Raw genomic sequence first — 14,377 nt, forward strand, 5'->3', positions numbered from 1 at the left:
AACGACATAAAGATATTCACAAGGAAATTGCAGCACAGCAGCAATAAGAAGGTCTGAGGGCCATAGCCTATTTAAATACCAGCCACTTTCTGGAAGATGGAGAGATAGCAGAGGAAACTGTATTATAGGACAGAGCAGAGCAGAGGTGGCTACTCCCAGAGCATGCAGAAGCAAGGGTGGGCACAGAGGTAAAGCCCTTTTGCCTGGAGGAGCTGGGTAAATGTACAGCTTAGAATCAGCAGGTATCAGGAGAGGGAAACAGGTTAATCAATCAGGTCTCCTGATCACTGAATTAACCAACTCCCACTGAGGCAAAAGGACTGCTGGAAAAACAGAGGAACCTCTTGCCAATTATATAACCAACCCAGTCCCCAGTCATAAGAATCACCAGATGGTGGAGGAAAACCAGAGGACAAGAAAGGACAACTAAGATGAAAAAGCACATCAGACCCCAGAAGAAAACTATACTATAGATCCCAGAAAACACATAAAAAGAAATTCTAATTGGTATCCTCAGGGAGATTTGAGGAGACAGTGCATCCTTAAAAGCAAGAAACAATAATGGAAATAGAAATCAAGAAAAATTTTTGAGAAATAAGAAATATGATTTCCAAGATGAAAAACAAGAGAAGAAAAACAAAGATGGAGTAAAGTGTAGGGGTACAAATAGAGATATACAAGTTTCCTTGTATTTAAAAAAATAAACAATGGAAGAATAAACAAAAAATAAATCTAAAAGTTTATAAGATATGGGGAAAAACAAAGGAAAGGAGGGAAGCCAGACTTCTCTTGATTTATCATGCTTTATAGTTTTATCATTATAACCATAAGTATTTCATATAATTTAAAATTTAAATTTAAAAATATCCCTAAAAATTAAAAATACAGACAAAAAAACTAAATATCACATTGGTGGCATAACTCTCAGAGAAGGATTATTTCAAGTGATTTTAAAACAATGCTATGTACATTCCTGGGGTATATATAAATCCCAAGGAGAAAAGGAAGGACAAAGAAAATTTAAACTTCATTTAACAATCTTATTATTGGTGGTGATACTGGCATTATTTTGAAACTATTATGTATTGTAATACATGTAAAGCAAAAAGCAATTGTGGTAATGTCTTAGGAACCAAGAATGTCTTCATACAAGAGACACAAATACAAAATTAAAAATATAAAAGTCTTTTAATCCTTCATTTGAATTGGAAAAATCAGAATGAAAACATGATTTATCTTTCTTCACATACCAGTTATAATGAATGCCCCTAAAACCATTTCCCACCAAAAAGAACCAGAGCTCCTTAAAGAAATGATTGATTCTAGATCTGGGGTAGGACATGAATAAGATAAGCCTGGGATTTCTTGTCATACCAGAAAGTATGGAACCAATATAAGACTACCAGACTCACATCAAATGGACCCAGGAGTCAACCTGAATAAGCTCTAGATGGCTAAGACAACATTCGCATCAAAAAGAATAATATCTTTCATTATAAAGGCACTGAGAAAAATAGAAATAGAAGGGTACCTCCAAAACATAAAAGGGCATTTATGAAAAACCCACAGCTAACAATGGTGAAAGACTGAAAGCTTTTCTCCAAGGATCAGGAAAAAGACAAGGATGCCTACTTGTACCACTTCTACTCAACACTGTACTAGAAGTTCTAGCCAGAGCAATTAGACAAGGAAAAGAAATATAGGCATCCAAACTGGAAATAAGTAAAACTATCTCCAATCACAGGTGACATGATCTTATATATAGAAAATCCCAAAGAATCCACAAGAAAGCTATTAGAGTTAATACCCAAATTCAACAAAGTTGCAGGTTATAAGATCAACACACAAAAATCAGTTGTGCTCCTACAGATTAGTAATAAACAATCTCAAAAGGAAATTAAGAAAATAATTCAATTTACAATAGCATCTAAAAGAATAAAATAACTAGAAATAAATTTAATCAAGGAGGTAAATGACTTGTACATATACTGAAAATTACAAAACACTGCTGACAGAAATTAAAGACCTAAATAAATGCAAAAGACATCTGGTGTTCATGGATTGGAAGACAATGTTATTAAGATGTCAATACTTTCTAAAGTGATCCACAGCTTTAATGTAATCCCTATTAATATTTCAGAAGTCTTTTTTGCAGAAATGGAAAGGCCAATCCTCAAATTGATTTGGAATCATGAGGGGTCCAGAATAGACAAAACAATCTTGAAAAAGAAGGAAAAATTTGGAGGACTCATACTTTCCAATTTCAAAATTTACTAAAAAGCTACAGTAATTAAAGTAGTGTGGTACTGGTATAAAGACAGAAATACAGACCAATGGAACAGAATTGAGAGTCCAGAAATAAACCTACACATTATGGCCAACTGATTTTCAACAAGAATGCCAGGTGCATAAATAGGGAAAGAATAGTCATTTCAACAAATGGTATGATAAAGTTGGATATCCACAAGCAAGAGAATAAAACTGGACCTGTACCTCATACCATAAATAAAAATTAACTCAAAATGAATCAACAACCTAAAAAGAAAAGCTAAAACCATAAAATGCTCAGAAGAAAACATAGGGGGAAGTCTCCATGACCTTTAATTTGGTAATGGATTCTTAGATATGACATCAAAAGTATGAGCAACAAAAGAAAAAAACAGATAAATCGGACTTCATCAAAATTAGAAACTTTCATGCAAAGAACATTATCAAGAAAGTGAAAAGACAACCTACAGAATGGGAAAAAACAGTTACAAATCATATATCTGATCATGGTTTCATATCAGAACTTATAAAGAATACCTACAACTAAACAACAAAAAGATAAACAACCTGATTAAAAAATGGACAAAACCAAAGTTAACAAAAGACATGAACATACAAATCCAAGACATTCAACAAACTCCAAAAAGGATAAACCCAAATAGACACACGCAGTGCCCTGTTACAATCAAACTGTCGAAAATGCTAAAGATAAAGAGAGACTATCAAAAGCTGCAAGAGATAAGCAGTGTGTCACATACAAGCAATCTTAATACGATTAAGTGCTGATCTCTCATCAGAAACCATGGAAGCAAGAAAACAGTGGGATGATATATTTCAAGTGCTGAAAGCAAAAAACTGCCAACAAAGAATTCTGTATCTGGCAAAATTGTCCTTCAAAAACACGGGAGAGATTAAGACATTCCCAGATAAACAAAAGCTGAGGAAGCACATCATCACTAGACTGGTCCTCCAAGAGATGCTAAAGAAGAGTTCTGTAAGTTGAAAGGAAAGGACAGCAGACAATAGATGGAAGCCACATGAAGAAATAAAGATCTCTGGTGACGGCAATGTCATGACTAAATGTAAATGCCAAAACCACTGTATTTTTGTTTTCTAATTCGACTTTTACTGCCTACAGAATCTAAAGAGCAAATGTGTAAAATATAATGAGAAATCAGTGGTTTGGGACTTGTATCATGTATAAATGTTATTTGTGACAGAACTACATAAAGGTGAGGGGACAATGAGCTGTATGAAAACAATTTGTGCATACTATAGAAGTTAAGTTGATATCAAAGCTGTTACAGATTTAGAATGTTAAACTTAAGCCCCATGGTAACTACAAAGAAAATATCAGAGTATATACAAGTTCACAGAGACAGAAACTAAGAGTAAAAGTTGCCAGGGGTGCAGTGCTGGGGGAATGGGAAGTTTATACATAATGTGTGTAGGGTTACTGCTTGGGGAGATGGGAAAGTTTCTGAAATGGAAGGTGGTGAGGGTACAGTGATATTGTGAATGTAATTAATCCCACCGAATGGTATGCTTGGGAGTGGCTGTGATGGGAAAGTTTATGTTGTATATTATATTCCCACAACTAATAAAAAAAGGACAACTAAAGTGAAAATGACAATTAAATGTAACATATGATCCTGGATGTGATCTGGCAAGGCTCAAAGGGACACTATTGGGGAAAAAAAACTGGAATATAGACTATAGCTTTGTATCAATGTTAAATTTCATGAACTTAAAACTACACTTTTAAGGTTGTTACATAAGTGAATATCTTTGTTCTTAGGAAATGTGTGTGGCAATATTAAGTGCTCAAGGTGCATGACATATATAACCTACCCTCAAGTGTTCAGAAAATGAATTGACAGACAGACAGGCAGATGGATGGACAGTTAAAATGATATGGCAAATGTAGCAAAATATTAAAATTGGTGGATGTGGGTATCTCAGGGGCAAGGTGATAGGAGTATGTTGAACTTCTCTGTATGGGGTCTCTATTATTTTGTAACTGACCTATAAGTTTGAAAGTATTTCAAAATAACAAGTTTTTAAAAATGGGCAAAGGACTTAAATACTCTTCACCAAAGAAGATACACAAATGGCCAATTAGCACATAAAAGATGTTCAACACCATTAGCTATTAGTGAAATGAAAATCAAAACCACAATGAGACATCATTTCACACCTACTAGAATGGCCACTATTAAACAGAAAACTACAAGTATATGGTGTATGACTATATCTCAATAAAACTGCATTTTAAAAAAAAGAAAAAAGAACTACAAGTGTTGAAGAGGATGGGGAAAAACAGAAACACTTATTCACTATTGGTGGGAATTTAAAACGGTGCAGTAGCTCTGGAAGGCGGTTCCTCAGAAAGCTAAGTACAGAACTACCATATGATCCAGCAATCCTACTAGGTATATACCCTGAAGAAATGAAAGCAGGGACATGAACAGACATTGCACACTGATGTTCATAGCGGCATTATTTACAATTGCCAAAAGAGGGAAGCAACCCAAGTGTCCGTCAACTGATGAAGAGAAAAACAAAACGTGGTAAATACATATGATGGAATATTATTCAGCTATAAGAAGGAATGAAGTCCTGATGGATGCAACAACATGGATGAACCTTAAGGACATTATGTTGAGTGAAATAACCATACACAAAAGGACAAATGTTATACGATCTTACTAATATGAACATTATAATCAAACTCATAGAGTTACAATTTAAGCTACCAGGAGATACAATGGGGGTACACAAATGGGGAGCTGGTGCTTAATTTGTGCAAAATTTCTAATTAGGTTGATTGTAAATGTTTGGAAATGGGTGGTGGTAGCACATCATTGTGAGTGTAATTAACAATGCTGAATTATGTGTGTGAAAGTGGTTGTAAAGGGAAGTTTAGAGTTGTGTATGACACTAGAGGGAAAGCTGGAGGATAAAATACGGGATTGTGTGACACAGTGAACCCTGATGTGGATGACGACTGTGGTTAATAGTACAAATATAAGAATGTTCTTTCATGAACTAGAACAAATGTACATCACTATTACAAGGTGTTAATAATAGGATGGTATATGGGGAAAAATAAACCTAATGCAAACTATGGACTATAGTTAGCAGTAATATTTTAATATTAGCAATTGTAACAAAGGTACCATGCCAATGCTAAATGTCAACAGTAGGGTGTATAAGGGATATGCGGTTTTTCTTTTTAGAGCAATGAAAATGTCCTAAAATTGATTGTGGTGATGAATGCACAACTCTGTGATTATACTGAGAGCCATTGATTGTACGCTTCGGATGGACTGTATGGTGTGTGGCTATATCTCAATAGAACTGCTTTTAAAAAAAAACCCACAAACAGATAGCACTTCATACCCACTAAGATGGTTATTATTTAAAAAATGGAAGAGAAGAGTTGAGAGGATATATAGAAATTGGAACCCTCAAGCATTGCTGGTGGGAGTGCTAAGTGGTACAGCCACTGTGGAAAACAGTTTGGTGATTCCTCAGAAAGTTAAACTTTACAGTAGGAGGTGCAATTGCATTCTTAAGCATATACCCCAAAGAATCAAACACAGGGGCTCAAACAGGTATTTGTATACCAATGTTCACAGCAGCATTTTTCACAAGAGCCGAAAGGTGAAAACAACCCAAGAGATGAATGGATTAACAAAATGTAGCATACCCATACAATAGGATATTATTCAGCCACAAAAAAGAATGAAGTACTGATGGATGAATGTTATGTTAAGAGAAATAAGCCAGACACAAAAGGACAAACAGTGCATGGTTCCACTTATATAAAGTATTTTGGATATGTAAATTCATAGAGAAAGAAAGTAGATTAGAGGCTACCAGTGATTAGGAGGAGGGAGAATGTGGAATTATTGCTTAATGGTTTCTGTTTTGGGTGATGGAGAATTTTTGGAAATAGTGGTGGTGGTTGCACAACATTGTTAATGTAACTAATGCCACTGAATTATACCCTTAAAATGGTTAAAATAGACAATTTTATGTTGTATAATTTTACTATGATAAAATTTTTTTAAGTCAGCAATTCCACTCCTAGGTACACACCTTGAACAAAAAAGAAACACTGCCATGGAATAAAATTCACTAAATGTATACAAACTAATGAGTACCTAATGATACTAAGAAAAATTTATTGGTCACCTTTGGAGATGTTAAGGCACCAAGCTATTATTCTGAAAACTGATAAGTAAAGGAGGTTAAAATCAAGCATTTATCCTGTCTTTTCTGATTAAAAGACTGTTTTTTAGAATACTCCACTGGGGAGGTTCTTTATCAAAGAATACCAGCTAATAAATAAAGAAATACTTAAAAACAAAGCAACAAAATAAACCAGTATTTTGCTCCCTAATGAAACAGTGACTCTAGCCAATGACTATCAAATAGGTGAAAGTGTTAAAACAACTAGTTGAAAACTTGATGAAGAAGTTTATACTAAAGCAATCAGGCTTGATAACACCTGAACCCACTGATTAATTTTAACATCATTAAAAGTAGGGCAACCAAATTTAGTGGGCCGAGCCCTCGATCTGGGGGCTTTCCCTTGTGAATCTAGTTGCTGCAAGGGAGAGGCTAAGCCCACTTATAATTGTGCCTGGGAGGCCCCCCCCACCAGAGCCTCTTTGTTGCTCAGATGTGGCCCCCTCTCTCTCTAAGTCCACTTGGCAGATGAACTCATTACCCTTCAACCCAGGGACGTGAATCCCCCTGGCAATGCAGGAAATGATTCCTGGAGATGGACCTGGACCCAGCACTGTGGGATTGAGAGGATCTTCTTGACCAAAAGGGGGAAGAGAGATGAAACAAAATAAGATTCCAGGAGCTGAGAGATTTCAAATGGAGTTGAGAGGTCACTCTGGAGGGTATTCTTATGTACTGTATAGATACCATTTTTTAGTCTTTAGTGTGTTGGGATGGCTAGAGGGAATTGCCTGAAGCTGTCAAACTGCAACCCAGTAACCTTGATTCTTGAAGACGATTGTATAACTATGTAACAGGCACACTGTGACTGTGTGACTCTGAAAACCTTGTGGCTCGCACTCCCTTTATCCAGTATATGGACAAATGAGAGGAAAAATGGGGACAAAAATTAGATGAAGAATAGGGTGGGATGGAGGGGATGGAAAGATTCAGGTGTTCTTTTTTGCTTTTATTTTTATTTTGGAGTAAGGAAAAGATTCAAAAATTGATTCTGGCAATGAACGCACAACGTATGATGGTGCTGTGAATAACTGTACACTGTGGGTGACTGTAGGGTGTGTGAATATATCTCAAACTGTATTTTTTAAAAAAGTAAATGAATAATGAGGAGAAGAGAAGAATGGGATGTTTTGGATGTTAATTTTATTTTTTGGAGTAATGAAAATGTTCAAAATTTGTTGTGATGAAAGCCCAACTGATTGTACACTTTGAAGGATTTTATGTTATGTAATTATATCTCAATAAAATTGCCTTAAAAAAAAAAAGGTAGGGCAACCAGACATCCTTACTGCATATCTTCCAGTTCTTCCAACACATTAAGTTCTTTGCACATGCTACTTCCTCCTATCTGGAAAGCTCTTCCCTCCCTCCTACTTACGGTGCTCTTATCATCATGTAGCTCTCAGAATAATTTAGCTCTCAGAATAAGTGTAACTTCCTCAGAGATGCCTTCCCTGATTAGCCTGTCTAAACTAGAGTCACTCCACTCTACAAGTCTGTCTTGTCTTAATGACAGCTTGCAATTATTTACCTCTTTATTTGCCTGTGTAAATCTCACCAATGGGCATGTAAGCTCCTAAGAACAGCAGTGGCTTGCTCACTGCCTGGTCCCTGGAGCCAACAAGTGTGCTGGCAGGCCTTCCATAAATCTGACATACATGAACCACTGATTATTTTCCAGTACTCTATTTTGCAAAACTAAGACACTGGCCCTTGTGGCAAGCTACCCCTCCACCCATCAGGCCATTGGTCTGCTGAGACCCGGCAGTGGTCACAATGTTTGTAGCCTTAAGTGGTTGCAGTGAGCGCTTCCCAAGCCACAACCAGATAATAAGACCATCAATACTTTCTTCCTGAGCTCAGGCTTGTTCTGGGCAGAATGCTGGCTATTTCTCTGGGGAGCCTGTACTTTATCTTTTACATCGGTTTATGGCACCTTTTGCTATAAATATATATGTATATATACACACACACACACATATATATATGTACACACACACACACATTTTTTTTCCTTTTTGTCTGTAGTCAAATATGTCCACCTTTGCCTTTACAGTTTTAGGTTTTGCAACTTAACTGACTTTGTCAAACTGATGATCAAATATAGATGAACTCTCCAAAGAATTTATACAAATCATCAATAAGCACATGAAAAAGATGACTGACATCATTAGCCATCAGGGAAATGCAAATCAAAACCAAGTGAGACAGGACTAGCCAGAAGCTGCTATTACAGAAAGCAACAGAACCCAGAAGAGAAAGGAGAAGACAATGCCATGTGGATTGCCATGTGACAGAAACACCAAGGAAACCCAAAGATTGCTGGCCAGCTGGAAGATATCATATCAACCTTGGGAAGAAGCAAGTCTACTTAGAAGCCTCTGAAACCGTGCCCCATTTCCAGACACAGAGCCCAGCTCTGGGGATGGTCTCTTTGACATGGTGTAATGAGGTCAGGGAGACTCTTCAGTAACCTAAAGGACAACTTGAAAGACACACTCAAAGGCACATCTTCTAGAGCTTTCCAATATGTTACCAGTTAAATGAAGGGAGATTTAGACTTCACTTATGTTACCTCAAGAATTACCGTGATATCCTTTCCTCTGGAAAATGCTGACACAGGATTTAGGAATCAGGTTGATGACATTCGAAGGTTTTTGGATTCCAGACATCTTTACCATTACACAGTGTACAATTTGTCTCCCAAGTCTTAGCAAACTGCAAAGTTTCACAGCAGGGTAAGGAATTTTAGCCTGGGGGTTACAGTTTTGAAGACATCACAAGGTATTTTCTCCCTTTAAAGTTAGCCTCAAAGCCTTTGCACTTAGGCATACAAAGTTGAAAACTATAAACTCTGGACACTTCTATTTACAAAATATTTATTAGGCTGTCAAGAGATTTTGAAGCTTTCACTTGGGTGGGGAGGATATATGCAGGATAGCTTATCTGTAAATTAAATGGAGACAAGTTAATACCATCTAATTTGGGGCCTCAAATCAGTTGGTGGCTGTTGCTCAGTTGTTAGGGCAGGTTGCTCATGAAGCTCCCCTATAGGTTTCTTAGGGAGCCTTGATTTCAGACTTCTAGCCTCCATAACAGTAAGACAAAAAATTTTTGTTGTTTTAAGCCACCAAGTTTGTGATATTTTGTTATGGCAGCTTTAGGAAACTAAGGCCCTTGAAGAAGTGAAACTTGATGTCAAATATGCACAATGATTGCTGCTGTCCATTCCTGTGTTAACGTCTTTGATGCTTGGAACACATTTTGCTCCAAACTCCCCTTGCATTGATTATTTCTGGGTCTCAGTTTCTACATCTCTGAAAAACACAGGAAGGCTGGTCTATATGTTCTCGAAAAGCCCTTCCTGTTCCAATGTTCATTACGATAAGGAATAGTTCTGTTCTGATTTCTCAATGTTCCCAGAACAGGCGATACTTAACCCATCATTCTCAAACTCAAACATTTATTGGAATCACTGGGAGAGCTGTTAAGCACAGATTGCTGGGCTGGTGTTTCTGATTTAGCAGGACAGGAGTAGAGAATTTGCATTTCTGCAAAGATTCCAGAGGGCTACTGCGCTCCCCTGGGAACTACCCTTGGAGAAATACTGATGTAACCATTCTTAAACAGTTTCGTCTACATAGCTATTCTCTAATGGAGATTTTAAATGTCGCTCTTTAAAATTCCCCATAATAAACTACCCTTCTGAGTCTTATTCCATCTTTTACCTAATTCAGAGCAAGCGAATGAACATCCAACAAAAATAAAATGTGAATAAATACTCTGTTTCTAAAAAAAAAAAAAAAAAAACCAAGTGAGATATCACTTCACAACCACTGGGACGGCTATAATCAAAAAGACACATGACAACAAGCGTTGGTGAGGATGTGGAGAAACTGCACATCATATACTGCAGGAAATAAAATGAAGCAGACACTTAGAAAAGCAGCCTGGTGGTTCCTCAAATGGTTAAATAAAGCATTATCACATGATCCAAAAATTCCACTCCTAGGTATATACCCAAGACAAATGAAAACATACGTCAACCCAAAAACTTGTAAAAAAATGTTCAGAGAAACATTATTCACAATAGTCAAAAAATCGAAACAACCCCAATGTCCACCAACTGATTCATGTATAAACACAATGTGGTATTTCCATACAATGGAATATTCGGTGATGAAAAGGAATGATGTACTAACACATGCTACAACACCGATGAGCCTTGAAAACTTTATGCTAAGTGAAAGATGCTGAACAAAAAAGGCCACCTATTACATGATTTCATTGATATGAAATGTTCAGAAGAAGAAAGTCCATGGATTTTCTGTGGTTGCTCAGGTCTGGGGGCTATGGGGAGAATGAAGAATGCCAATGGGTACAAGTTTCCTTTCTGGGTTGATGAAAATGCTCTAAAATTGATTGTAATGATGGTTGCACAACTCTGGGAATATACTAAACACCACTGAATTGTATACTTTATGGTATGTGAATTATATTTCAATAAAGCTGTTATAAAAATATATAGAAAAAAATTTTAAAAGCTAAATAAAAAATTTTAAAAAGTAAAATAAAAATATATAGATGAAACTCTCATACACTGCCGGTGGGAATGTAAACTAGCACAGTTGCTGTAGAAAACAATCTGGCAATTTCTCAGAAAGTTAAACACAATATTACCATATGACCCAGGAATTCTTCTAGGAAGTAGAGAATAGGGCTCAAACAGGTATGTTTACACCCATATTTATAGCAGCATTATTCACAATAACCAAAAGGTGAAAGCAACCTAAGTGTCCATTAACAGATGAATGGATAAACAAAATATGGGGTGTGTGTGTGTGTGTGTGTGTGTGTGTATAAAATGAAATATATTCAGCCATAAAAAGGAATGAAGTTCTGATACATGTGACAGCATGGGTGAACCCTGAAGACACCATGTTGAGTGAAAAAGCCAGACACAAAAGAACAAATATTTAATGATTTCACTATATGACATACCTAGAACAAGCATATAACAAGAGGCAGAAAGTAAATTACAAATCACCAGGGACTGGTCGAGTGGGGGCGAGGTCGGGGGAGATGGTGAGTTTTTGCCTAATGAGTACAGAGTTTGGGAGGATAAAAAGTTTTGGTAATAGATGGTGGTGATGACAGCACATCACATTTATGACTAATTAATATCACTGAATTGTACACAAAAGTGGTTAAAAGGGAAAATTCTGTGTTAGCTATAAGTTAACACAAAATCTTAAAAACAGAAATAGTTCTCAAACAATTCCCTCTACAGAGAAAAAAAATACAGAAAATTTTCTATCCTCTCCAGTCCATAAAAATGTAAATCCAAATATCTACACTTGATAATGCAGAGACATTACAGGAAATTCTTTTGGCAGATTAGTGAAGTTACAGTCTGTGACTTTTCAAAGCCCACCCATATTCATGGATTTAGTCAGTTCAGAATGACACAAGCCACATTTAGAGATGCAGTCCAGAAAAATGCTTTGAAGAATTTTAGTCTCTACATTCATGAATTTAAAATACCTATCAAGCAAGAAAAAATGCCTGAAAAACTCAGTCCTTTGTTTCCTTCCTCAAGATTGTACTTTTTTGGATCCCCTTACATGGTGTGCCAGTTTGGATACATTGTTTCCCAAAAAGCCATGTTCTTTGGTGCAATCTTTTGGGGCAGATTTATTAGTCTGTTGATTAGGGTGGAAACATTTGATTAAATTATTTCCATGGAGAATGGGTGGGTCTTAATTAAATCACTGGAATCCTATAAGGGAGCTCACAGACAGAAAGAGCTCTGAGCAGCTGAGAGAGACTTTTGGAGAGATGCTTGGGAAGTGATGCTTAGATTCTTGGAGACATTTGGAGATGATAGCCCAGAGACATTTTGGAGAAAGCTATTATGAAACCAGAACCCCAGAGCAAACGATCAGCAGACACCAGCCATGTGCCTTCCCAGCTAATAGGTTTTCTGAATACCATCAGTAAAGGTATCTTCTTATTGATGCCTTAGTTTGGACACTTTTATGGCCTTAGGACTGTAAACTTGTAACCAAATAAACTCACTTTATAAAAGCCAATCCATTTCTGGTACTTTGCATAACATCAGCATTAGCAAATCAGAACACAAGGTAACATATTTAAAAGAGTGAGGGGGGCAGGGATGGAGAGTTATTGCTTAATACACAGAGAGCATCTGTTTGGGATAATGAAAAAGTTTTGGTATTGGATGGTGGAAGTGATACACAATATGGTGAATGTAATTGGTATCACTGAAATGTACATGTGAAAGTGGTTACAATAAGAAATTCTGTGTTGTATATGTTACAACAATAAAAATAAAAATACAAATAAAATTTTTAAAGTGAGGCAACTCCGTAAGTGGTCAAATGAAAAAAGGGCTAGTTATCCTAGCTCTTTGGCCATCAGTAGTTGCCTTTTGGAGGCACTCCTCCTCTGACAGTGCTGTGGTTCCTCAGAGCTCTATGTTGTGCTCTCTCTATTTCTAAGATATACATATTCTCCCTGGGAGGATCCCCAAATCCATCTCTCTAGCCAGATCTTTCTCTTGTGCTCCAGACCCTGAATATCCAACTGCCCACTGAGCAGATCCCCAAATCAACCGTGCAACATGAGCTCTCCCAAGTGTCTCAGTGTTCCTTCCTGGAAGTGGTGACTGGCATCACCATCTACCTATTTGAACAAACCAGAAACTTGGGAGTTATCCTCTCCTTCTCACTCTCCTTCAAATCCAGTAAGTCATTTAGTCTTATCTTTTCTGCCTCCTTAATAAGCATCTCTCAAGTCACCTTACCTTCTCTCCATTTTCTCTGCCAATACCGAAGCTCTGACCATCTTTATGTCTTGCCTAAATTACAGAGAGGCCTCTTAAGTGATCTTCCAGATGCCAGAGCTGTATTCCTCTGGCTGCCATGTGATTGTTCTAGGGCCAATGTAATCATTCCACTCTCCTGCTTAAAATCCGTTAATGGTTTGCCACCTCTCCCAACTTTCTTCCACCTCCCACCATTGCCCAACACTTACCAGTCTTTGGATGTGCCATCTTCCTTCTCACTGCCCAGTACACATTCAGTTCCCTCTGCAGAAAGTTTCCCTGGCTTACTTGTACTCATCCTGGATGTCTAACCCAGATGTCACTGGTAATAAAGATGGAGCTTGGACCCTTCTGCGTGCTACCAAAACACTCTATTTTTAGCCCCATCTTAGCATTAACTTTACTATGTTGTAACTTACTATATTACAACAGCGGGTTTCCTCTGCTTTTTCTTGCCACCTTCAACCCCCAGGATTATCAAGCTCATTCAAGATATTCCCAGAGTGTTAAGCACAATATAATTATTCAACAGATTATTTGTTGAATGATTAGCTCATCCTCAGTACTTATTTAATGGTTATTTCTTTATAGCATTCAGTCAAACCATATCATCTACAGAGACAGTAGTTAAATACTTAGAAATAAAGTTCTGTTAAAAAAAAAACAAAATAAAACAAAAAATGTTCATCCAATGCAATGTTCACACAAATACTCCTCAACAAAGCAGATCATTCGTTAAATGCCTACAACATGTCAAGATTTAAACCTGGAGATGTAGGCACATTAATCTCACTTAATCCTCACTAGAACCCTAAAATAAAAACAGCTGACAATCATGGGACGGAGAACATCTTCTTGACCAAAAGGGGGATGTGAAAGGAAATGAAATAAGCTTCACTGGCAGAGAGATTCCAAAATGAGCCGAGAGGTCACTCTGGTGGGCACTCTTACGCACACTTTAGACAACCCTTTTTAGGTTCTAAAGAATTGGGGTAGCTGGTGGTG

The 14,377-nt window shown here is 37.0% G+C and overlaps 1 protein-coding gene across 2 annotated transcripts in view; it reads right to left on the reverse strand.

Moving 5' to 3' along the window:
- GARRE1 (granule associated Rac and RHOG effector 1) overlaps positions 1-14,377 on the reverse strand; it is a 97,938-nt gene that overhangs the window by 69,319 nt on the left and 14,242 nt on the right. The window lies entirely within an intron of this gene.

This window comes from Choloepus didactylus, chromosome 27 (genome assembly GCF_015220235.1).
Source record: "Choloepus didactylus isolate mChoDid1 chromosome 27, mChoDid1.pri, whole genome shotgun sequence".
Classification (NCBI taxonomy): Eukaryota; Metazoa; Chordata; class Mammalia; order Pilosa; family Megalonychidae; genus Choloepus; species Choloepus didactylus.